Source organism: Anser brachyrhynchus (genome assembly GCF_964034855.1).
Source record: "Anser brachyrhynchus genome assembly, chromosome: 1".
Classification (NCBI taxonomy): Eukaryota; Metazoa; Chordata; class Aves; order Anseriformes; family Anatidae; genus Anser; species Anser brachyrhynchus.
This window is the reverse complement of record NC_137694.1, coordinates 163155464-163182365: the sequence shown is the minus strand read 5'-3', so window position 1 is coordinate 163182365 and position 26902 is coordinate 163155464. Positions and strand designations below refer to the sequence as shown.

Below are 26902 nucleotides of genomic sequence, written 5' to 3'. Positions count from 1 at the left end.
TGCAAGCAATCATATCATGGACTCTTACTGTCAACAACACTGAAGGACTGCTGAAACAGGATCAATCCCATTTCCTGATTTCATAATATACCACACTGTAGATGGCCTTGCAAGGTGTAGACATCAACTAGCTGTCAGAGGGCTACTCCTTCACAAGTGGTGTTGGGATATAAACTCTGAATTGACAATTCCATAGCAGGGAAACAAATACAAGGTTGCAGTATTTCTAGTTAAGGTGTGAATGTTTCACAGGGGTAAGTCTCACTAGCAAGGACAGACATGTTTGTGTTCCTTCCATTTGAATCTGTGCATCGAGATCCCTCCTAAAGGTAGGAGGATATTGTTTTACTCAGATGCAGGAGTTCTCTTATGAACAAAAAACAGGTCTTGGAAGAAGAGGACAAGTAAATTATATTATTTTAAGCTGGTATCATGAAGGAGCTTTGCAGGACAATCTCAGCAGTGAAGTTTATTATCAGACTCATGGTTCCTCCTCATTCCATTAATTAGTTACCAACATAAATAAATAAATAGATAATCAGATAGATAGATAGATAGATAGATAGATAGATAGATAAATGAAATGAAAACCTCAACAATAATATTCCTTGTATAACAATTCCTTGCATGCATTGTTGAGGACAATTGTTTCTCACCATCTGAAGTATCACAAGCTCAATTTCCATTCAGTTGCCAAGGAATTAAATTTGCCCACCAAACAAATTATTTTGTACTGGTAATTTGAAAGAAGTACAAAGCTGCAGCTGCATGAACGTAAAAATGGATCAAAAAGTGATTTATTTTTTTTCTACATGTGGATATCAGTATTTGATCTTATGTGATTACAGCGCTCATTTAGCCTGCTGACTTAGCAAGATAAAGAGGGGGACAAAATTTAAGACTTACCACTTTGCCTGAACTTCTCCTTCTGTGACCCCAATCAAGAAGAAGGCTCTACTTGGCAGAGAAGAACCATTGATGATACAGCAGTTTTTAAACAGATAGGCTTGACTAGGTAAGGGAGGTACCAGGAACATGTGTAACAACATCTCCCACGTTCTCCTGGATTAGTGGTTTGGTTTCAGAGTTCTTAAACAATTTTATTGTTTTTATATATATATATTTTTTTGTAGATAAAAAAGCCAACCAAAGAATGACAAAAACAACAACACTAAATAACACAACAACACTAAATAATACAATAATATATAATTAATAATATATATATAATAATATAATATATAATATATTGTATAATTTACGCAATAAACCCACTAAAATACTCTGGAAAAGAGAGAAGAGAAAACAATGTATATATATATATAAATATATATATATATTTATATATCATATCTGCAGTGTAGAAGTATATCTTTGTATAAGGAAATGTTCTAATCACATTAAATGGCACTCAATGATCCCAAGATCAAGATTCACTTAGGAGAACTGTCAAGAAGCTACTTCAAGGGACTCTAGTGGGAATTCAAAAGAGGGTTAGGAAAGTGGTGAGGAGCAAAATATGATTTTGCATTCAGTTCTTTTGTCTCAGAAGAATTGAGACAGACTTACACAGAATGAGCAATATGCTGCTTAACATAGGCAATGGCTGCACCACCAAGGCTATCTCCTTTTAAATGTTAGGAACTACCTTTCCTTCACAGGACAAACCTTCAACATCCTGTTTTATATGTGCAAGGTACTTACACTTGATGGTAAAATAAATGTTTCAGGCAGCAGGGCTGCAAAATGCTTTTTAATCCATTATGTTTTGAACATAATTGCATATAGATTTAATGATTACTGAAGAAATTATGATTTCCCTACCAGTCTTTTCTAAATGAAGCAAAAAGCCTGCAGTTTATTTTTTAAAGTCAGTGAACGGACTCTAATAAGATTTTATCATAGCAATGTCAGCTTCTGATGGTTTCACTTTTCCCAGTCAGAGAAGCCACTAAAGAGGAAATGTCTTTGTTTTTAATTTTTAATTCCCAGCCAGTTTATTTGCATAAACAGATGTCTAACAACACTCAATCCAAATCCACCCCTCTCGCCCCACCCCCCCCACTTCTCCAGGCTCAACAATCATCACATTTTTTATGATGTTAGTTCAGTTTAATATTTTATTTTCTATTCAACACTCAATTCTAGTTTAAATTCTTCTTCTGTTTAGATCAATGTAATGGTAAAAAGTTTATCTCTGTCCCATGTTCCACCCTCTTTCATATGCAGAACTCTCACTTCTGCCTTTTTTCTTTTTTCTATTTTATGAGCAGAATGAGTTCAAATCTCCAGAAATCCAGACCAAAAATATTTGTCACTTTCTGAAGAAAGTATTGCTTTACAGAAAGCAATTCATCTAGACTTTTATTCTGTAGTTCTATTTGTCTAACTAAAACCTCCAACACTTAGATTGATAATTATTTATTGGAGAAACAGAAAAGGGGCAGCTCTTCCTGCACACGAACTTGCTGGAATACAGCTTGAGTTTAAAACCAAGGAACTATTGAGATCTAAGTTCACTGTGTGTTAAATGGGTAAGTATCCATCACCATATATTGTGTTGCTTAGCATTTGAAGAATGTTTAAATAGCCTGGGGAAATTTAAATAAATTAAAAGCATAGTGATAAATTGTAGTGATGAGAGTTATAGAGTATACGAAGGAAAAAAATATGACATTTTTATATGACAAAATATGACAAAAAATATGACAGTTATTTGCTGCCCTACGCAACGGCAATTTTTTCTCTTTTCTTCACATTTCTGTGGTAGTGATACAAATCTAAAATTGGTACATTTACAGATTTTTTTCAATTTTAATTGTCAGGATATGAATTGCATTTAACCGCTACAGGCATGCTGAGATTTGTGAGGAGTTCAGCTGGTGAATATTTAGAATTAGATTTGAAAACATTGTATAGGATAAATGTATTCTGTCTTGGCTGACACAGGCCGATTTACTGGTTTATTTTCAGGGACAGGTCAACTTAAAACACTTGATAGATCTCATAAGAGGAGAACTAATTGCAATGGAAAGCTGGACATCAAAGTTTTCCAGTGATGCATAACCTGGTAGTAAATTTTTATTCTGATGGTTACTGTCTTGCCCTTTCCTATAAGTTTTATTATGTCCTCAGTTTTACTCAGGCATGACATGTATTTGTAACACTGGAAGCCACAGAAAAACTCTAGAGAGCCAAGGTCCAGAAGACACAATCTGTAGAACTTTAGGTATGAAGTGGGAAGATTTTTAGGAATAGGCTGTAGGCATTGATAATTTTCAGGATACTTTAACATTCCAGTGTTGGGAAACAATGAAAGAAAAATTGATCCCAGACCTGGACAGCATCAGACCTGAAATCCTTTCTTGCACAGAATGTCATCTGTCTATGGGACATCAGTGTGAAGACTGTCATCAGCCTTTACTGTAACACAGTTCTTTTTATTGGTTTTCTCCTTCTAGAACAAGAAACAATGCTGGGGGAAAAAAGGAAAAAAAAAAAAAAAAGGCAGTTTTCTTACCTCATCTGGATAGCTTTAAGTGAACGTGTATTCAAGAGAATTAGAGCAATTGGAATTAATATGTCATATAGCATTAATTTCATCTGAAATACTTCCCAATTCATGTTGTAGCCTCTCCTAGGTTGAGATCCATTTAATCTCATGTAGATACAGTAGTTAAAGCAAATTGTTGGAGCTTCCTTTCTAATCAGTAGAGAGAGTCTCCTCCAGAGAATCATCAGACCTGTTCCAGATGAGATGAATCATCTGGAGGTGTTTATTTTCTCTTAACTACCAAGGAGTCTCTTCCTAGATCAAATTCAGAAGTCTAATTTTTGCCTGCACAAGTTAATACTACATAAAACCCTTTGTTTTCTCAGATGTTACATCTTTCCCACATATTACAAAAATTAATCAAGAACACTCTTGGCTTACTCTAATAGTTTTCAGTGTCTTCCTTCTTCCCCACAAAAAGGTGTTAATACTATTTAATAACATGTTTAAAGAAAATCTCTTAAGAGAACAGAAAGGAAAAATGAAAAAGATTTTTTCTTTCCTTAATTTCTGAATGCTAACTTTTACAAACTAATTAGTGTTTTTCTTTCTTTCTTTCTTTCTTTTTCTTTCTTTCTTTCTTTCTTTCTTTCTTTCTTTCTTTCTTTCTTTCTTTCTTTCTTTCTTTCTTTCTTTCTTTCTTTCTTTTTCTTTCTTTCTTTTTCTTTTTCTTTCTTTCTTTCTCTTTCTTTCTTTCTTTTTCTTTCTCTTTCTTTCTTTCTTTCTTTCTTTCTTTCTTTCTTTCTTTCTCTTTCTCTTTCTTTCTTTCTCTTTCTTTCTTTCTTTCTTTCTTTCTTTCTTTCTTTCTTTCTTTCTTTCTTTCTTTCTCTTTTTCTTTCTTTCTTTTTCTTTCTCTTTCTTTCTCTCTTTCTTTCTTTCTCTTTCTTTCTTTCTTTCTTTCTTTCTTTCTTTCTTTCTTTTTTCTTTCTTTCTTTCTTTCTTTCTTTCTTTCTTTCTTTCTTTCTTTCTTTCTTTCTTTCTTTCTTTCTTTCTTTCTAAGAGTAAGAATGGCTTTACTACAATGGTTATATGTATAACCCGGTTTTGTTTATTTGTATATAGATTTTCTCCTATATACATAGATAGGTATTTGCAATCTGTGGGTTTTATTAGTTATTATATCAATGACAAAGATTTTTTTATTCTGATTCTGAGCAACTGTATATGTGATGTTCTAGAACAAATGATCATATTTGAAGTATCATTTACATGAAATTGTATGGAAGGTCTAAACGTGTCTGTTCTGAAATGGCATAAATGGCATAAACTCAAACCCTATGAAGAGCTTTCTGCATTTCAAATAAAAAAAAAATGGAAGCAAACAAATCTGACATTTTTAATTTAAAAATTCTTGTGATAATAAAGACTGAGTGGGATGAACTTTGACTTTGGCACTTGAACTTTGTCTTTTCTCTACAAGCTGAAGAATTAAATGCACTAATTCAGTCCATCATAAGACTGACCCACAAGGCAGATAAATTCTACCAATAATAATAAAAATACCGAAATAACAGTAACAAACCTTTACACTTCAAATGGAACCAGTCTTTTCAGTTTCTCATGTGCTGCCCCACCCGTACTTGCTGGTGCTTGGAGTACACGAGAACCTGGCACAACACACAGCCAGGACAGCTGACCCTGACTGACCAGAGGGATATTCCATAACAAACAATGTCATGCTCAGGAATAAAAGCTGGGAGAAAGAAGGAGGACAGGGTGACGGTTGGAGTGATGGCATTTGAGTTCCCAAGTAACCATTATGTGTGGTGAAGCCTTACTTTCCTGGAAATGGCAGAACATCTGCCTGCCGATGGGAAGTAGTGAATGCATTCCTTATTTTACTTTGCTTGTGTGTGCAGCTTTTGCTTTATATATTAAACTGTCTTTATCGGAACTTATGAATTTTCTCACTTTTACATTTCTAGTCCTGTTTCCCAACTCTCTGGGGTTAAGTGAGAAAGCATCTGTGTGGTGCTTAGCTGCCTACTGGGGTTAACCCACAACATTGTCTCTACAAACTGAACAAGTAAGAGTTAAGAGATGAAACAAAAGAACTGCATAACACAGAGAAACAGCTAGTGAAGAAGGGGCTTAAACCCAAAATTCCTTCTGTGTGTCTTAGCTACTTCTTCCTACATAGTCCTTAAATGCCTCCAAAACCACACCCTTTGTAGTAAAGTCCTACATCACCAAAAAACATGAGTACTCAGGCACTCCTACACAGCTTATTTTGAGCCTGACGTTAGAGATCCCAGTTAGAGAGAAAAGAATGTGTGAAGCTACTAAGAACAAAGTAAATATTTATCACACCTATGAACCTGAACCTATGACCTGAGTCTTGTGAGAACAATGATCCCTCAGGCCCTGCGTGCACTTACTTTATGTAGTCTAGGAGCCACTGATAATGTTAAATATTTCAGAGGACTTCAACAGTGGGATGCTTATTTCATACTAACTTATCTTCAGCACTAATCGATTTCCAAAGGATGCTTAAGCCAAGAAGTAGGATTCATCTCACCTAATTTTACCAATCTTAAATTAGGTATTTAGTCTAAGACAATTGCCTGAAAAATATTTGTAAATTAAAAAAAAAAAAAAGGCAACACACACGCACAAAGAAAAACATATATACAACATGAATGATCCATTCCAGGCAGCATGGCTGATGCCTACCTCATCAGCAAAGACCCTTTCCATTTCTTATCAGAGTGGTTTCCACATTAGTACTTCGCCTCATAGGTCCTTGAAGTCTAGCTGTCTTTTGTGTGTTAGCTACTAAATAATCCCTTTACACTGTTAAATTGCATATACTGTGCTTGCAAAGTAATAGCACATAGCAAAAGGTGTTGAACCAAAGTGACTCAGTGTAGAAGGATTAATCTAGAAAATCCATTCATTATCAAAGAAGAGAAATAACCATTTCCAAAAGGTGATTAAAACCTGTATGTCTTAGACAAGGATGAATAGGTCTCTGGACATACCTACTTTTCTCACTTAACTATACATGGATCTATCAATATCTTTATTATACTAGATTGTTGTTTATTGTAATATACTTATTGTTTATTGTAATGTTGTTTATTGTAATATACTATATTGTTGTTTATTTGTTTATTTCATTTTTCTGAGCAAATCAGATTAATTCCTCTTCTGTCTTTCAGATCCCCATTTGCATGGGGGAATAAGTGTGATCTAGACATGGAATGGTTATCTTTATTGAATCTGTTGAGTCCTTGTGCTGCAGGGACAACTCTAAACTTCTAAGAAGTTCTCAGGTTAAGTGAAATTTGTAAACAGCACATAGAATTTTTATGGAGCTTATAGATCTTTGTATTCAAGAAATGTCTGAATAAAGATTCACAATATTGGATTTCAATGTTTTGTCCCATTTCAGATACTAAGCTATTCTTTGGATTTGGTCCTTGTGTCCTTATGTCCTGACTGACAGTATCTCTCACCTGTGATTTTTTTTTTTCATTTCCCCCATCCCCCATTATTTTTATAGTCAACTCCATTTATTTTACTTTATTTTATTTTTAGCATACTAATGAAAAATGACGGTTTTCCACCAGTGCAGAATGTTCTGTCCGACCTGGCCTTGAATACTTTCAAGGATTGGGCATCCACAGCTTCTCTGGGCAATCTTTTCCAATGCCTCACCACCTTCATTGGAAATAATTTATTCTTTATATCTAATCTAAATCTACCCTTTTTAAGTTTAAAACCATTACTCCTTCTTCTATCACTACACTCCCTGATAAAGAGTCCCTCTCCAGATTTCTTGTAGGCCCCTTTTAGGTACTGGAAAGCCATTGTAATGTCTCCCTGGAGTCTTCTCTTCTCCAGGCTTAACAACCCCAAATCCCCCAGTCTGTCTTCATAGCAGAGGTGCTCCCGCCCTTTGGTTGTCCTCATAGCTCTCCTCTGGACTTGTTCTAATAGGTCCATATCCTTCTTGTGCTGGGGGCCCGAGAACTGAAAATAGTACTCCATGTAGGGCCTCACGAGAGCAGAGTTGAAAGAAAGAATCACCTCCCTCTCCCTGCTGGTCATGCTTCTTTTGATACAGCCCAGGATACAGTTGGCTTTCTGGGCTGTGAGCCCACACTCCCAGCTTATGTTGAGGTTGTTAACAACCAATAACCCCAGGTTCTTCTCCTTAGGGCTGCTCTCAACCTATTCTTCTCCCAGACTGTATTTGTGCTTAGGATTTCCTTGATCCTGGTGCAGAACCTTGCACTTGGCCATGTTGAACTTCATGACTTTCATACAGGCCCACCTCTCAAACATGTCCAGGTCCCTCTGGATGGCATCCCTTCCCTCCTGCATGTTGACCACACCACACAGCTTGGTGTCATCAGAAAACTCACTGAAGGTGCACTCAATCCCACTGTCCATGTCACCAACAAAAATGTTAAACAGCACTAGTGCCAATACTAACCCCTGAGAAACACCACTTGTCACTGGTCTCCACTTGGACATTGAGCCATGACCGCAACTCTTTGAGAGCAAACACCCAGTCAGTTCCTTACCCATCGAGTGGTCCATACATGAAATCCATGTCTCTCCAATTTAGAGACAAAGATGTCATGTGGACAGCATCAAATGCTTTGCAGAAGTTCATGTAGATGATATCAGTTGCTCTTCCCTTATTCACAAATGTTGTAACCCTGTTATAGAAAGCCATCAGATTTGTCTACAGTATGATCTGCCCTTAGTGAAGCCATGTTTGCTGTCACCAATTACCTTGCTGTTTTCCATGGGCCACTTAGCATATATTCCATGAGGATCTGCTCCACGATCTTGCCAGGCTCAGAGGTGAGACTGACTGGCCTGTAGTTCCCCAGGTCTTCCTTTTTTCCTTTCTAGAAATGTGGGTTATACTCCCATGAAAGTCATCAGTTATGTACAGTTTATTCAATAAATGCTGTTGCAAAAGATTCTAGAGTATTTTCCACTGAAATGGACTGTCATTAAATAAAAATAACTTTATTTTATTTTATTTTATTTTATTTTATTTTATTTTATTTTATTTTATTTTATTTATTTATTTATTTTATTTTCAAAGATATTTGAGGTATGGAATCTCCACTTGTAAAATCCATCTGAAATCAGCATTTGTGAGTTCAGATTAAGCTGACAGCCATGCCTAAACAATTATTACCAGAAAACTGCTTAAAATAATTTGTTTTCAAAAATTAAATAATCATTATATACTCCACACATCTCAAAATGAATGTCCATGCTAACAAAAAAAAAAAAAAAGTAAAAGACAAAAACTTCTGTGTAAAGATGAAGAAAGTTTAATAGCACAGAAAAAGAAGGGAAAATTAATAATAATAGTAATAATATTAACAACAACAATAGAATATACAAAGCAAGTTATACACAGTGCAATTGCTTACTACCTGCTGACAAATGCCAAGAGCAGGAGCTGCCTGCCCAACCCCGGCCAACTCCCTCCAGTTTTATAGTTCAGCATGACAGCATGTGGTATGGAATATCTCTTTGGCCAGTTCAGGTCAGCTGTCCTGGTTGTGTCCCCTCCCACCTTCTTCAGCATGAGAATCTGAAAAGTCCTTGGCTTAGTGTAAGCACCGCTCTGCAACAACTAAAACATCAGTGTGTTACCAGCATTATTCTCATCCTAAATCCAGAACAGCACCACACTGTAATATGAAGCTGGGGAAACAAGGAAACCTTAAATAAAACAGGGAGACTCATATCCTTGAACTAGCAGAAGCAAGGGAGGTAAGGAATGAAAACTTAAAAAAAAAAAAAAGAGAGAGAAACGGCTGAAGGAAGATTCCAGACCAACCCATAGTGAACTTTTGCTCATCAAGGGTCATTAAAATATTAAAAAAAATATACCCTTCAAAATGCTAGTGTATGCTACTGTGGGTTTTGTTCCCTGCCCCCCCCCCCCCCCCCCCTCCTGCTGGTCCCCTGTATTATGTAAACTCAGTAGAGATAAGTTAGGTGAGCTGAAACAGCCAATTGAAAGTAGACAGAGAAATAGTTTCAGAAGTTTGCTGTGCATAAAATACAGGGATCCAAGCCAGAGGTGTGCCTTCTTTGCAAAAGATCACCAAGCACCTGATTCTGCAGAGTCATAATAATTAATTATTTCATTAAAAGCCTTCGTGTGGATTCCAACTCTGTGTGCTTATTGACAGGGTGCACTGGGTACAAACCTAAGGATAACAATACCAGTTTCTAGAAAGAAAATTAATTCTATCCCATGCAAAACCATGACAATAACTCATATTCTCTGAAGTCCTTCTCAGCAGTGTTTTGGTTATTTTCCTGATCAAGGGAATTACCAGAAGTATATGATTATTCAGATACTGTTTCACAAGCTTTTTTGTGATTACACTAACACATTAATGACAACTCTGTTCTTGGAAACAGTTGTTGTCTTCAAACTGCTTTACTTTAGTTACTCTGTCACTTTGTGACAGACCATTCTTCTTCCACTTTATCATTTATAAAGAAAAAAAATCCCTTCTCATATTACTTCATTGTTCACAATCTGCTATTTTCACAGAATCATAGAATAACCAGTGTTTAAAAGGGCCCAGAGAGATCAATGAGTTCTACTCCTGGCTCCACACAGAACTACCTAAAAATTAATCGTTATTTCTCAGGATACTGTCCAAACAGTTCTTGAACTCCAGAAGGCTTGGTTCCATGACCACTTCGCTGAGGAGCCTGTTCCAGTGTTTGATCACCCTCTCAGTGAAGAATCTTTTCCTAATATCCAGTCTGAACTTCCCCCAGTACAGCTTCATACCATTCCCTTGGATCTTACCACTGATCACCAGGGAGAAGAGGTCAGCACCTCCTCCTCAACTCCCCCTCATGAGGAAGCTGTAGACTGTGATAAGGTCACCCCTCCAAGTTATTTTCAGAAAGCTTTTTTTCCAAATAAAATTCATCCTTATTCTGATATTCTGGTCTTCATAGTCATCGAAGTCTTTCCATATGATAACACAAATTCTTTCCATATTTATGATGATTCTCAAATTTCTGTCGTTAGCAACTGACTGCTCCTACCTCACTACTTCTGTGAAAAATCATTACTGAAAATATAAGACCAAACTCAAGACTTCAAGGCCCTTGCTGTCATGCCAGGCATTTATTTCTCTGTGCTAGTTCAGTATATGTCAGAGTCATAAATACCCTGTTCTACACAGAATAACTACTTGCTACTAATATCTACATAAAAATTATGTTTATAACAAATTAAGCATGACCACTTGGTCTTTACAAAATATGTTGTTACAGCTAAACCAAGTAAAAATAAAGCTCCAGGTAGGTCAAGAAAATCTCACAAAAAACTTGACAAGTCAGCCTTGCAAACTCAGCACTAAACCTTTGGTTGGCAACTATAATGGCAAAGATATATTTATTGGTTTGACAGACTAGAGAAACAAATTAAGCCATGAACATGAACATCAGGAACCGGAAAAAGGGAATTAAGCCACTAAATGATATCAAAGTTGATATCCTTTGATACTCTGTGTTTGCCTGTCTGCTACCCAGTTACCACAGCCCTCTCCACAGTTCTCTTTCCACCGGAATATTCCTTCCCCCCACCCCTCCTACCCCACCTTTTTTCACTAGATTTTTCTTTATTATAATATTTTGGGGGGGCATTTTGATATTCTGAAAGAGTTTGAAAGAAAAGGGGGAAAAAAAAAAGTACTTTGTGTGAAAGTCAGAAAGTCATAATATGCATCCTCCTTTGGGGGAATCTGAGTATTCAATAGGTAGAAGTTAGGTATCAATAAATTGCCATGGAATTGTCTCAGATTCTGGTGCTGAATTTCCTTACACACAATTTATGAGACTTTAATCAATCCAGGGGGTCAGGAAGTTAAAACAATAACTCAGATTGGAAATTAGGAGAAATTTCTTCTCAGAAAGTGTGATTAGTCATTGGAACTGTTTGCCCAGGGAGGTGGTGGAGTGACTGTCCCTAGGGGTGTTTAAGGTTAGATGTGGTACTTAGGGACACGGTTTAGTGGGTAATATTAGTGGAAGGGGGACAGTTGGACCAGATGATCTTGGAGGTCTTTTCCAACCTTAAAGATTCTATGCTTCTATGATAATAGAAATTTCATCATTTAACAGTATTGTACACCTTATTTGTTACTGGCTTAACTCAGGTGATCTCTGAAGCACAGTTCAAACTGACATCATGTTTTTTGCAGTTTAGTCTCAGAAAAGATGTTCTTCAACTGGAAGTTCAACACAGTAACACCGTCTGCCAAAACATTTACACCTGAAAACAGCCAGACACAGGCTGCCACTCAAGCTTGCAGGTCTGTTGGTATAAATCCCCATATTGGCAACTATCCTTTACTTTATTGGGAGAAAAAGAAGTGTTTTTTTTTGTTCTTTTGTGTGTGTGTGTGTGTGTGTGTGTGGTTTTTTTGTTTGTTTGTTTGTTTGTTAGAAAAGAAGAAATTAGGAACTTTCAGAGTATCACTTGTTTTTAATTTGGAATTTAAACATAATATTATTAAAGCACTAATCAGTCTATGCCTAAATGCAAAACATTGTATCTTTCTTCTTCTTCTTCTTTTGCTCATGGCAAAGAATACAATGGTAGACGTACCAACATATTTATGGCAACAGCCTACAGATAATGATCTCATATATCTTACTGTATCCTTCTGATTCCACGCTACAGATGCTTCAGCAGCGGGTGGTCCTATAGTTCTACTTAAGCTCCCCAAGCTCCCTACTTTCTCAGAGCACATAATGGATTGAACAACATAAATGCTGTGAAACTGCTAGTAGTTATGATTGTGTATCATGCTTTCCAATTTTCATGCATGTAATTTTTTTTTATTTTTTTATTTTCTGGCACATACTGATAAAACACAATTTGCCATACGGGAGAGTGTAAGATTGCAGCTAAATGAGGGTTGGATATTAATATGCTTGAGCAGCCCTTGTAACAGTGGTAAACCTTGCACAGCTAAGCAGAAAAGTGTTATCATTTGTCTTCACTGAAGTCTTTGAATAGATGTTCTGCATAAAATTTTGGTACAATACCAAGAGATTCTTGGAAATAATTAACCTCCAAGCTAAGTAAGTGTAGTCAGGCATAGCTATGTGAATCATGGTATCTTCCAAATTAACAATGAAATACATTTCTATCAGAAAATTAGAATGATATCCATACCATACAGATTTTCTCTATATTTGATAATACAAGCTTATAACTAGAAAATAGTGAATTCCTGTAGGATGGTAAATAAAACTGCACCTATATTTGTGAATGCTAGAAACCAACTGACTGTATGCAAAAAAACAGAATGTGATATACATTAACTTTTTTCTCCACTTCATTCTTTGTTTATACTTATATACATATACAATAGAAACTAGCCTTTACCTAAACCCTAACTTTTACAAGGTAATATAGGTAAAAATGTAAGTGCTCCACTTGTTGACCTTTAACATAAAAAACATACAAGTTGCATTGGCTTGATAATTCTAGCAGGAAAAATAATAAAAATATTTTGTTGTTGTAGTTTTGTGTTTGTCTGTTTTCTTTTTGTTTGTTTGTTTGTTTGTTTTGTTTCCCCTCTAAAAAATCTTGATTAGTTGAATATTCTGTCAGATCTGGTCAGCAGTCAGATCTGGTCAGCACAGAGATACTGCTGTTTTATAACCTACTCTGTGTTAGATTTCTGAGAATTAATTTAAAAGGTTGATACAATAACTGAATATGTTTTATAAATAGCAAAACAGTATATAGTAATATAGATTTTAGTAAATATGTTGCATTATATGATTCTCTGACTTTATGATTCCATGATTCTGTGAAAGGTAAATTAACAGACATACATTTGTTGAAACAGCATCATTAATAGCTCAGAAGTTCAAGTGGGAAAAAATACGTGGAAAAGGTATAAAACTCTTTAAGTATAGACAAGAAACAGTTCAGAGTCATCATGTCAGCAGTAGGTGCAGGGATGTGCAGTGGACAACCTGTTCTCTCCGTGTCCAGCTAGCAAAGATTCTCAGGGTGCCCCATCAACGTGCTGAATGATACTGATTCTCAGCCTCACTGCTCATTAATTCCTAGCTATATTTTGTGTGTGATATCCAGTGAAGTATTACTTTTTACTCATAAGCTGTGTATGCTGCTTTCAAAGTCTGTGATCAGTTAAAGGTGTCTGAACAACCTGATAAACCAGAGGGTGGTAACAGCCTCTCATCTCACTGCCTAAGCATAGGATTTGGCTGTCCCACCTCCTACACAAGATGACATTTGGGCTCTTGTCCCTGCAGTCTCCACAAAAATCCTGTCAATCTACACTTCATCTTGTGCAACACAGTCTTTCTACCTCATCCGTCAGCTCCATTAGCTGGTAACTTTCTCAAATAGAGTACACATCCTAAAGGGGAGATAGTCATCACCCCAAGTCCTGGCTTCAGGAGTACCACGCAGTGCCTATGGTCTACAGCTGGAAAGTTGTGTCCTTCCCTAGGACTTCTTCATGGGCTAAGGCCTTTGACATGACAGAGGCAGTCACAGAAACACTGAAGGAGGCCATAGCCTGTGGTTACCACTACTTCCCTGACAACTTTTACAGAATTTAGCAGCACCTACAGATTCCCTATGAACTACCCTTTATGCCATCTGAAATAGTAAGTTCCTTGTATCTGTACGCATATCCTACTCATTGTGCTATTGATCAGTGATGTTCCCTAGTTGTTAGTGAAACTGAAGCAGGGCATGAGCATCCCCCACTTCTGAATAATTTCCTGATAAGTAGGAAACATCTCAAAGTCTGTTTTGTTTCTCAGCTACTGGTGGAACCACTCACCTCTCCTGTGCTGTGCTCCCCTTCCTCCTGCACTATGCTTATCACATGATGTATTTGTAAAGACTCTCTGTTGAGAATAGATGGATTCAATAACTACCTTTAAAACCCGTCTTCAGTAAAACAAACTAGGAAGATCCGTTTTCAAGCATAAAGGATTCAAGCAATGACTAGGTCTAGAGCTTCAGATTAGAAACCTACACTCATCTTTCATTCATTTCTGTGCTGGATGTTGCTGTAATTGAAGTCAAAGTGAAATAAAATAAATAAAATAAAATAAAATAAAATAAAATAAAATAAAATAAAATAAAATAAAATAAAATAAAATAAAATAAAATAAAATAAAATAAAATAAAAGTCTCACTGAATTTAATGGGAGACAACCAAATCATTTGCAGACTCAGAGTCTTGCATATTTACAGCTTTGAATTAACGTAGCCTTAGGGGCAGCCATTTTGAACTTTTTTTTTCTCTTTAAACAAAATGTTTCTGTTGTGCGTTCAAAAGCTGCCTAAATCGCTAGAAACAGTTTGAATGTCTCTTCTTGTTAGAGGAGATCTGGTGGTGTGGAGGTGTGAATAGGAAGCCTGAGCTAATTTTCAGATGAAGCTTAACAGTGATCATACCAAAGTGACTTCGATGAAGTTAGACACTAATTTAGCCCGCATGGTCATAGAACTCTGACTTTCTGTTAGAAGTCAAGTGGTATGCTAAATATAGGCAGCACTAATTATTTTGATGACTACTTTCTTCGTGTCTGGAGTCCTCTCTCTGTTTGTCAGACTGGACATTCATTATGAGAGTCACCTATCACTGCCTCCAAACTGGGATCATACACTGTAGCCTATGATTATAGTTTGAAAGATTACATAACTGTGGCTGGTCATGCAAGCCCTCTTGTATTTTGTATGCCTTGCCTCCAGCAGTCTTTAGTTCTAAAAAGCATGATCATCACTTAAACTTCACATTAACAAACACGGCAGTGAAAAGCTAGTTGGTAAAAAAAATGTGTAAACATTTTTCTATTAGCTGTCTAGCATGTCTTCTAAGAGCAAGGTTTCACTATCATAAAATCATAGAACCGTATAAAAATGTAGGTTAGAAGGGAGGACTTCAGGAAGTCTTTAGTCTAACCTCCTGCTCAAAGCATTGCCAGCTGTGAGGGCAGATCAGTTTGCTCAGGTTGTATTCAGCTGGGTCTTAAAAACCTGCAAGGATTGAGATGGCCCAACCTCTCTGTTTAACCTGTTCCACTGAAAGATTTTCCACATTGGGAGTATTTTCTCCTTATATCCAGTACAAGTCTATCTTATTTTAACTTCTGCCCATTTTCTCTTGTCCTTCCATGACATAACACTGTGAAAAGTCTTGTCCCTTCTATCACCTCCATATAGGCACTGAGGGCTGCTGTTAGGTCCCCCTGCAGCTGTCTCTTGTGTGGACTGAACAAGTCCAGGTCTCTTCACTATTTCATAGGTTACCATATCCAAGGCTTCCAGTGATTATCATGTCACCAGTTTTCTCTTGTTAATGAATAACAGATCCAGCTGTGTGCCACCTTTTCCGGCTCATCCGCTACCTGTATCAAGAATCATAGAATCATGGAATCATTAAGGTTGGAAAAGATCTCCAAGATCATCTGGTCCAACCATTCCCCTACCACCAATATCACCCACTAAACCATGTCCCTAAGCACCACGTCCAACCTTTCCTTAAACACCCCCAGGAATGGTGACTCTACCACCTCCCTGGGAAACCTGTTCCACTGCCTGACTACTCTTCTGAGAAGAAATTTCTGCTAATTTCCGACATAAACCTCCCCTGGAACAACTTGAGGTCATTCCCTCTAGTCCTATCACTAGTTACCTGTGAGAAGGACAACCCCCAGCTCCCCACAACCTCCTTTCACGTAGTTGTAGAGAGCAAGAAGGTCTCCCCTGAGCCTCCTCTTTTCCAGATTAAACAACCCCAGCTCCCTCAGCCTCTCCTCATAGGACTTGTGTTCCAGGCCCTTCATCAGCTTTGTAGCCCCTCTCTGGACATGCTCCAGGGCCTTGAAGTTTTTCTTCCTGTGAGGGGTCCAAAACTGAACACAGTATTCAAGGTGCAGCCTCACCAGAGCTGAGTACAAGACCTCTGATGTGATACAAATACAGCTCCAGCTGGTGTAGGAGACCATGCCATGCGGTGGTGCATCACCGTCATTCCTGTACAGTCTTCAATAAAGATTGTGAGGCAGGCTTACAACACACTGCTTCTTCTTACTATATGCAATTATCTTAAGTAAGAATAAATACAATAAAATGTAAAAGATGGCATTGTACACTATTGATTTTAAAAGATCACAGTGCATTAACATGTAATGAAAATATAAAATACTGCATATCACTATTTTATAGAATTTTACTGGTATTATTATAGAAGATAAAACTGGGTGAATATCATTTTATGATAGATTCAAAACTTCTTAAAAGAGCTAACTTTTTTGTAATTCAAGTTCTATTCATGCTACCATTTTAAGTCCTGTGATTAAACAGATGTTCCCAGAAATACTGTTTTTTTAAGGCAGTACTTTTGAGAATGTTTTTATAGAACCTAGAAAATCAGCAGTTTCAACAACAACAACAAGATAAAAAATAATAAAAAAAAAAGCCATTTGCAGAGCTACTGTATATTGAAAGCATTACTTAGGGGAATTATTAAATAGAGGTACAGCATTTCTCCCTCGTGTAGAAACACTCCCAAGTAATGAAATTACCACTATACCTGTGGGTCAATATATGCCTTGATATCCTATGGTTAATTAATGGCATTGGATGAATCAGAATTTAGTATGTAACCTCAGCACCAGATTTCTCCTGAAACAAAACAAAACAAGAAGTCTCAGTCTTAAAAGCAATGTACAAACAATATATCTTGAAATCTGTAGTTGTCAAATTAACTATCCAAATTTCTGTTAGGGGCGAGTTCATAAATCTTTTATAATTAGATATATTCTTGGGTCTCTGTCTTGGTTTTATTTGGCTATAGGCTTTTTGAAATTATTTGCAGTTTTGTAAAGGTAAGTTGACGTATTTTCTTCATTTTTAAAATACTTGGAATTCATAAATGCATATATTTGTGCATGTTATTGTATGTATCTGTGTAACTCTCATATAGGGATACAAAACATATAATAGTTAAGGGACCTGTGAAAGAAACTGTAACTGAATTGGTCTTTCACATTCCCATAGAGTATCTGGAGTACCTGTTGACTACAGATCCTATGAAAACACAGTTCTGTTGTGTACAAAACGGAGGGTAAAGAGAATGGGGAATTGTTTTCTAGGTTTGAAGATCTAAACTGTATAGGTACTAAAAATATAAGTGGCTAGTAGTCACTGAAGGGAAACTAGCAGTTAATGTGGCAGGAGGCAAGAACTAATGGAAGAGAGACATTAAATATGGACAGAGAAATGCAGGGAACCATATTTCTTTCAAAAATATTGGCCAAGAAATATTGCATAATGTGCATAACGTTACCACTAATTTCAAGTCTTTCCCACAGTTCATATTCAAGAACACTGGAAGACAGAAGAAAAAAAAATGTGATGGAGACTGACTGGGGAAGCTGAGGGAAAAATTATTTTAAATGCAACCTATCTTTCAAACACTTATCTTTGAACTGCTCTCTCTGGACCTATTCTTCTCATCAAGCAGGATTAAGATGGTTAAGTATCAGCACTCATTAAAGAAGCACCAGATTCCCCAGGGCTATAGAATGAAGCCCAGTGTTAAAAAAAAAAAAAAAAAATCTTAATCATCTTTTTATCTCTGTTTTCACATCTATGCACATCTTAGGTGAAAAGTTTCTAACTTCTGTGTTCCAAAATTTAAGATATATTTTTTAAACAGTGGGAAAAAAAATGCAATCTTTCTGTTAGTTATGCTGGAAGGATGGTAGAAATGCCAACAAGGAATGCATTATCTATTTAAATGCCAAATCTGTTTCATAGTGGTTGCTTCTGTGCAGCAAGGCAAGAGATGTAACTCCCTATTTGTTAGGTGCTTAGCTAATTCCTGACCTCACACTAGGACAAGATTTGAATCCTTCAGCCATATAAATTAATAAATAAATAAATAAATCCTGATGCTGGTTAAGAAGAGGTCACAATATCTGCAATAGATGACCTGGTCTGGATGCTTAGAGGGGAACATCAGTGTGGGATTCATGGAATACAACCAACCCAAAGTCAGGACATGGCAAAGGTACACGCATTCTTAAAAAGGAACTGAAAGCTGTGTGGACACTTGTCTTCTGTCATCCCTGCTTAAGGTGCCTGGTGGATTCAAACATTCCCTTTTCACTGTCTCATAGCTAGGAGACAAAAGAGGTGGTAAGCTTTAACTGCTTTATAGATCTCCTCTCTCTCTTCTCTCTCTCTTCTACATATTTGATAAAGAAGTTCTTACTATTTCCTCCAATGTGACAGCTATCATGCCTTCACTAGTATAAAGTAAGCACTGAAGTCTTGTGAGATATTGTCACATCTGACATTTGTTACTATTTCCCAAGAAAACCTACAGATGGGACTGAGTTCCAGTGTAATTCACCCAAATTTAGTTACCTACATTTGTGGTGGGTGTCTAAAATTCCACAACTCTCAATAGATTCAACTACCAAAGCTTCATCCAGTTACCTAAGTGGCAATCATACAAAATATACAAGATCATTTTAAAGGTTGTGGAATATTCTTTCTGGCTTCCAGATTCCGGAATGATTCCTATAAGTCGTATGTCATTTTCACTTATCCCATACAGATACCTGAGGTAACCTAGGACATCTAAGGATGGTCTGGTTTTATGGATGGTCAGCCTTCTCCATGTCCAGGGTGATCATGTTTCCCACTTCCTTCAGGAGAAATCCCACATTTTCCCTAGTTTTCCTTTAGTCACTGAAGTACCTGTAGAAAGCATTTGTAGAAGTTCAGTGCAGCCATTTATCTAGGGACAGCTTTTTTTTTTTTTTTTTTTTTCAGTGGAGCGCATCTCTCCTAAGACTTTAAAATGCTCAGAAGAATCTTTCTGAATATTACTTTTTCTTGTTCTAACTGCAGGCTACACCCACTCCAGAAGCAAACCCAGACTCCCCCACTTATGCAAACAAGAAGCATTCACCAGCACAGGCACATATTGTGGCTCTGATACAGCCCTTGAGGCAGGGGTTCCCACTGCCAAAATCACCATGTCCCTTCTTTTGAGACTGTGTTGAGGTTAGCCAAGAGTAGAAGAAGCAGAAAGCAGAAAAGAGAATCTGATTTAGCAGTTTGGACATTCATCTGGGAAAAAGTGACAGCTGTGATGAGATATAAGAATCCCATTAATGAAATTAGTTTTGTTTCACTTTATTTTATTTTTCATTCAATGGAGTTGTAACATTACATAGTAGGGGAACCTAGCCTGAGGTCTTTTTCTGCTTGTTTTCAGTGGAAGCTCTCTTTTAAAAAGACACGACTGTTCTCCATTGGGCTATAATCCTGCAACAATTGGTATACATAAACAGAATCTATTTTGCTAGAGATATTTAGCTTTTAATATAAATGATTATTACGTGGTCATTGGAGAAACAGTGCCCAATATGAGTAAGCTTATTTCCATTTGAAGGTGCTTATATCTCTGAATAGATATCGAGCTTCAGTGGCTGCAGCTCTACCGTTCTCTACTGAACTTGGATATTTACATATTAATTTGCTTTTAAAGACCTGTAACTCTATTTTTTCCTTGAAGAGATTAAAAAAAAAAAAAAAAAAAAAGTATATTTGTAAGATAGGAAATAAGTTAGGCATTTTTTCTTTTTTTCCTTTCCTACTATTGCTTTTATTTTTGTTTTTGTTTCATTATATTTACTGAAAAAAAAATAGGAAAAGATTATCTAATTGACATTAAGACATTTTCTTTTTCATTTCAGATATTGATGACCTTAGCAACTTCCCTCAGCTGTGACATAACCACAGAATCAAAAACTGCTGAGGTTGGAATGAACCTCTGGATGTCAGCTCATCCATCAACCCTCAAGCACAGCCACCTATAAATGCTTGCCTGTAAGAGTTGTGGATACCCCATCCTTGGCAGTGGCCATGGCTAGGTTGGCTGGAGCTCTGAACAGCCTGATCTAGTGAAAGATATCCCTGCCTATGGCAGGGGGGTTGGAATTAGATGATCTTTAAGGCCCCTTCCAACCCAAAACATTCAATGATTGAGCGATGACCGTGTTCAAATGGCTTCTCAATATCTCCAAGGAGGGAGACTCTCCAACCCCTCTGGGCAACCTGTGCAGCTCAGTCACCTTCACAATAAAGTGCTTCCTGCTTTTAAGAGGGAACTTCCTGTTTCAGTTTGTGTCCACTGCTTCTTGTTCTGTTACTGGACAGCACTGAAAAGAGACTGGCTCAGTCCTCTTTGCACTTTCCCTTCAGGTATTTATACACAGTGGTAAGATCTTCCCTGAACCTTTTCCAGGTCTCAGATTTCCCAGTTTTTCCTCATAGGAGAGTTGCTTCAATACCTTAATCATCTCTGTGGCTTTATTCTGAAATTCTTCTGGTAAGTCCATGTCTGCCTCGTACAGAGGAGTCCAGAACTAAACTGTTGTGGTTTAACCCGGCTGGCAGCTAAACACCACACAGCCGTTCGCTCACCCTCCCCCCTCCCTCTCTGGGATGGGGGAGAGAAACGGGAAAGTGAAGCCGGTGAGTTGAGATAAAGACACTTTATTAAGACAGGAAAATAATAATAATAATAATAGTGATAATGATAATAGTATTAATAATAATAATGTGTAAGAAAACAAGTGATGCACAATGCAATTGCTCACCACCCGCTGACCGATGCCCAGCCTATCCCCGAGCAGCCGGCCCCCCACCTCGGCCAGCCACCCCTATATATTGTTTAGCATGACGTCAGATGGTATGGAATACCCCTTTGGCCAGTTTGGGTCAGCTGTCCTGGGTCTGTCCCCTCCCAGCTCCTGCTGCACCCCCAGCCTGCTCGCTGGCAGGACAGAGCGAGAAGCCGAAAAGTCCTTGGCTTGGTGTAAGCACTGCTCTGCAACAATTAAAACATCAGCATGTTATCAGCGCTCTTCTCATCCTAATCCAAAACATAGCACCCTACCAGCTCTTATGAGGAAAAATTAACTCTGTCCTAACTGAAACCAGGACATAAACCAAGTAATCCAGCCATGGCCTCACCAGTGCTGAAGAGGGGAAGATCACTTCCCTTTACCTGCTTGCAATGCTTTGATTAATGCAGCTCAGGCTATCATTAATTTTATTTGCCAGTAGGGAACACTGCTGACTCAGGTTCAGTTTGATGTCCACCATGAACCCCTACATCCTTCTCTGGAAAGCTGCATTCCAGACAGTTATCCCCCAAGTATTTATTGGTACATGGGGTGAAATATCATCTCCTTTATACAAATTGCATGAAATATGCAACAAAGGCAAAAATAAAACTTAACAATATAAAGCGAAAATCATGTTAAAAAATATATATAGTTGCATATATTTACTACTGATATTTATTATTAGTGAACTTCCAGTTATTTTATCATCTTTAATACATTAGGACTTTAGGAATGATGCTCTGAAAGTTTAATAAAATTTATAGAATGATGAGCTAACACTATATTGATTGCCTATTCCCATCAGCTTAAGGACAGGGAAATAATTTTCCAGATGTATGACTACTTAACTTATTTTCTGCCCTCTCTTATATCCTTCCCAAGTGCATTTCCTGACCTTATGTGTGGACCAACCCTTTAGCAATGATTTCTATTTGAACCACAATTGTTAAATTTAATATCCAGACCTACAGTATTGTGATGTTTCTGGTGCATATCTAAAAACAAAAACAAACAAACAAAGCCCCACACATTGTTATCTTCAATTTAAAGACAATTAAAGATAATGACTTTCAAGCTTCATTAATATTTAAATGAGGATCTCTTCTTATGTCAGAAGAAACAGTGTGAAGAGTTAAGATACACACTAAAAAATAAAATAAAATAAAATAAAATAAAATAAAATAAAATAAAATAAAATAAAATAAAAATAAAATAAAATAAAATAAAATAAAATAATAAACACATGAAAAAATAAAATGAAAGCAATACCTTTAATGAAATTCTAAATATGTTACCCCATTGAGTTGCACTTCCTAAAGGAGAAGGTTTTTTTGAGGAACAAGGAATAGTGCCCTGGAAATTCTTTCTTTCTTCCTCCTTCTTTCCTTCTTTCTTTCCTTCTTTCTTTTTTTCTTTTTCTTTCTTTCTTTCTTTCTTTCTTTCTTTCTTTCTTTCTTTCTTTCTTTCTTTCTTTCTTTCTTTCTTTCTTTCTTTCTTTCTTTCTTTCTTTCTTTCTTTTTCTTTCTTTCTTTCTTTCTCTTTCTTTTTCCTTCCTTCCTTCCTTCCTTCCTTCCTTCCTTCCTTCCTTCCTTCCTTCCTTCCTTCCTTCCTTCCTTCCTTCCTTCCTTCCTTCCTTCCTTCCTTCCTTCCTTCCTTCCTTCCTTCCTTCCTTCCTTTTTCTTTTTCTTTCTTTCTTTCTTTCCTTTCTTTCTTTCTTTCTTTCTTTCTTTCTTTCTTTCTTTCTTTCTTTCTTTCTTTCTTTCTTTCTTTCTTTCTTTCTTTCTTTCTTTCTTTCTTTCTTTCTTTCTTTTTCTTTCTTTTTTCTTTCTTTCAAGATGCATGTAATAGTTTTAAAATAACATACATTAAATTTCAGTATGCTTTTTTCAATTTGGCTTCTATCTGCCATCCCCTTTGTGAAAAAGTCTTGCATTTGTGAGGGAAAACTTATTTCCTAAAATCAAAATGTGAATTCTAGTATTTGAAATGTGAATTACATATTCAGAAACTTAAATTGTCTTTTTATTATCACTTAAGCATCATCATCACTAAAATTTACTTACCTAATGTACCTAATTACCTACTGTACAAAAGTAATGTCTAATATCCAAAAAAATATTCTCTTTTGATCAAGGTGATGTATCTGTTGCAACTGATGCAAAGTAAATTCTAACTTTGCATGATGAGGAAAAGGTATAAAATATGTTGATATTACCCTGTAGTTGAAGCAGAACTCAGCAGTTTCTGTTTAATGCAATAGAGTAATTACTCTTTAGAGTAATTAACTAGGTAAAGTTTAAATCTCACTTTTCTTTCATGTTAGATTAAATGATGAGAGAGGGAGCTAAGAGAATCTTATCAAGTAGAGATAGAGCACTGACAGCATTAAACTAGGATGCTACTTAGTGTCTTTGCTAACTATGGTGCAAATGAACTAAAGCAAGAAGCCTTGGGCCCCTTACCAAGGTCAGTCTCTTATTAAGTGTGAGCCTGTCTTAAGAAACTGGCAGAAATTGGTCCTGCAGATGGACAAGAGCCAAGCAGCAACTGAGCCTGCACAAAGACAAGAGGTCAACTACTGGTGATGAGGAAGTGTCACCCACCTTCATCCCCACAACCCCCGACGACCACCACCAGGAGACACTGCGCAAGCACAGATGGGAGGAGTTTATGGAAATGACTCCTTGGAATTAATTTTAATATGAAGCAGGGACAGGTTATGAAGATGTATAGGCATATTGTGAAATTTCATGCATATGTAACTCTTTGCTGCATATAACCATGGCAAGTTGCCGCATCAGGTGCACACGATTTTGGTGGGACTACCCCCCATGCTGCCCAGCGCTGAATAAACATACCTACTTTACAATCTTACTGATTGTGGAGTCTGTTTTCCGCAAGTCAGTGACTTCTCCCAAAGTTCTGAGCATCATTATTTGTTACAGTGGTTTTATAATGCTGAAGTTCACACAATTTGCCTGTACAATTTTTTTACATGTGTTTCAATAGTCATAATATACTTTCACTTTTTCTTCCAAGTAGTCAGTCAAGCACATATAACTACTTCTTCTTGTTTAGCAGTAAATTAACAGACATATTTTAATGTATAACATGAGGCATAAGTAATCATAAATAAAAATTAAAAAATAATTTTATCTGTTTAACTACTTTCCCAAGAGAAAGAGATCATTTCTGTAGTTGCACATAAAGATCTTGCCATACAGAAGGGCACAAGCAAGGCAGTAAAAGAAAGAACATTACCTGCTGTCAAGTCACATAATCTAATAAAGATATTACTAGTAGCTTTGGTGCATTCATCTCACCATTTTTTCTATTGTTTCACATTTATGCCTGGTTGCAAAAGTTCCTAGAAGCACTGTAGAATATTCCCGAATTCTATTTACATAGTGCCCTACATCTGGCAGCCTCCCGTGTACACGGCTAATGGTAACTGCTGCTTTTTTAATTCAGGAAAAAAATAATTTCTGCACTCATTCCAGAAAACTATAACACTTCCTGTTTTAAAAACATATATCAATCCTTAATTATATATATAAAAAAAATAATAAGCAAATTACAATCTGTTTTTAAACAAACACTTGAATAGTAATCTCTTTATCTTCCATCAGACTGAAAACACTGTGCCTCACTCAACATACGGAATTTATGATATTGAAAATAGCATGCTATCATACCAAAAAGAAACATTTGAAAAATTATTTCTTTAGGTCCAGCGTTGTTGAGTGTGTACAATTACCATACAGAAATTATTTTTTAATTTATATTTTTCATTTCATCAGTGAATAAGTAATTCTGCTTAAAGTTGTGACAAATACAGGTAAGTGGTGGGTGATGGTGACAGACTGTAGGGTTCATGGAGCCAAACCTGATGCAGTTTCATTGTTTTCTGGTAGTGTTTCCTGGAATTAATTTGCCTCAGAAATATGTCTGGTGCTGTCTTGGAGCAAAATACCTGATGTTAGCCAGCATAGATAACAGCCAATCAATAATCCTGTTCAAAGGACCAAAGCTCACTGTCCCTCTTTATCAGTGGAGATGTATCCAGAAGCTTTACTTCTTGTATTCTATTTATTTATCTGACCTACCTTAAAATTGCAGATATGTAAACATATATTAGTTAAACATTCTTTTTTACTTTTTTTTTTTTTTTAATAAACCCCATAACTTTTATTAAAAGTTCCACCAAGTGCAGTTTTAGGAAACATGAAAAAATATTTTTAAGCATGTCTTAACAGTTACATCATTTAGAGTTATTCTGAAGTTTATATGATTAAATAAACATTTCTGCTGCTCCCATTTATATGTATCTGTGTTTACAAACAAATTTTATGTTTGCCCTTGTGACTATGAACTCAACTTGCTCAATAATGAGCAAACTGGTGAGAAAGCCCCCCATGAAACCACATACACACATCCAAGATGTGTATACCTACTTGTAGTACCTCGCACAGAAACGCAGGCTGCTCACAGTGGAGGATGTTCCATCCAGCCTAGATGTAGCCATGATTCTATGAGACTTCTGGCAGTTCCCAATGAGATAAGTCTGCCACTCTTTTACTACTTTCCCACAAGGTCCCAGTCCACAATTACGAAAATCCATGCTTTTATATTTCTTTTTGAGTTGACTTCCTGACTTCTGAGAAAGTGTCTTGGTTGTTCTCTAATTTTGTTGACTGTCATCTTAATCAAATTTTGTGCTTGTTCATTTCTTTGTATATTTATAACTTCAGGGGCAATCACTATCTCAGAACAGGAAGTGTTGGGTATTCTGCTCACGCAAACTGTTTACATTCTTATTTCTATCTATCAATTATTGTTGTCTATGCTGTGCTACCTACAAGGATTTGGATTCTCCATTCCTTTCAGGCTCATGACATATTAAATAAAGGAGCAAAACTCTGTATGGGAATAATTCAATATCAACTATCATAACTACTAAAAGCAGCCCTTTCCTCCAAATTAAACTAATTCTCACATTCATTACACGTTTCCAGCCATCTCTGCTGTGGAATTTTTCTGTCCTTCAATGCACCATACTATTCCATTTTATAAGTCTGAATTAAAAAGACATAGATAAAGTGAAGGTTATGACCAATTTCTGGTGACTGATGTGTTCAAAAGAAAAAAAAAAATCTTTTTCCCTAAAAATAGGACTAACAGCCAGAAGGGTAGAGTAGAACAGGCAATATGCATAACTTGCTAATCATGCAGTGGCATGTGTAGTCTACCAACAAATGGATTTTGCATAGGATTTTCTTATATTTAGAAACTCTGGAAGAATTTGTACTCCTCAGAATGGCTACATAGTTAAATGAAATTCTCAATTCCCAAACCTAAAGTTCTTTAAGATGAAACTGTGTTGAGGATATTCATCAGATAGCTAATGAATGTAAATATATATATGGTTGCAGTTATCGCATAACTCAAAAAAAAACAGATTCTGAAATTTCATACTTCTATGTGTTTATTTTTAAGAAGCATGCTAAAAAATAAAAATGCACCCACCAGATTTTTTTTAGGAATACTTTGATTTGAGACTACAAACACTATGTGCTTTAATAATCATTGTTTCATATGATATCATTATTTACGTTTAAT

General features: G+C 36.5%; 1 protein-coding gene and 1 long non-coding RNA gene across 2 annotated transcripts in view; one reads left to right on the top strand and one right to left on the bottom strand.

Moving 5' to 3' along the window:
• The window catches only part of LOC308187793 (uncharacterized protein), a 219623-nt gene that overhangs the window by 126006 nt on the left and 66715 nt on the right, over positions 1-26902 (top strand). The gene's annotated exons all lie outside the window — the stretch shown is intronic.
• LOC308188586 lies at positions 16541-19395 on the bottom strand. Its single transcript, XR_013945616.1, has 3 exons — positions 19205-19395; positions 17167-17258; positions 16541-16678 (listed from the first exon to the last, which is right to left on the bottom strand). It is a non-coding gene; the product is annotated as an uncharacterized lncRNA (long non-coding RNA).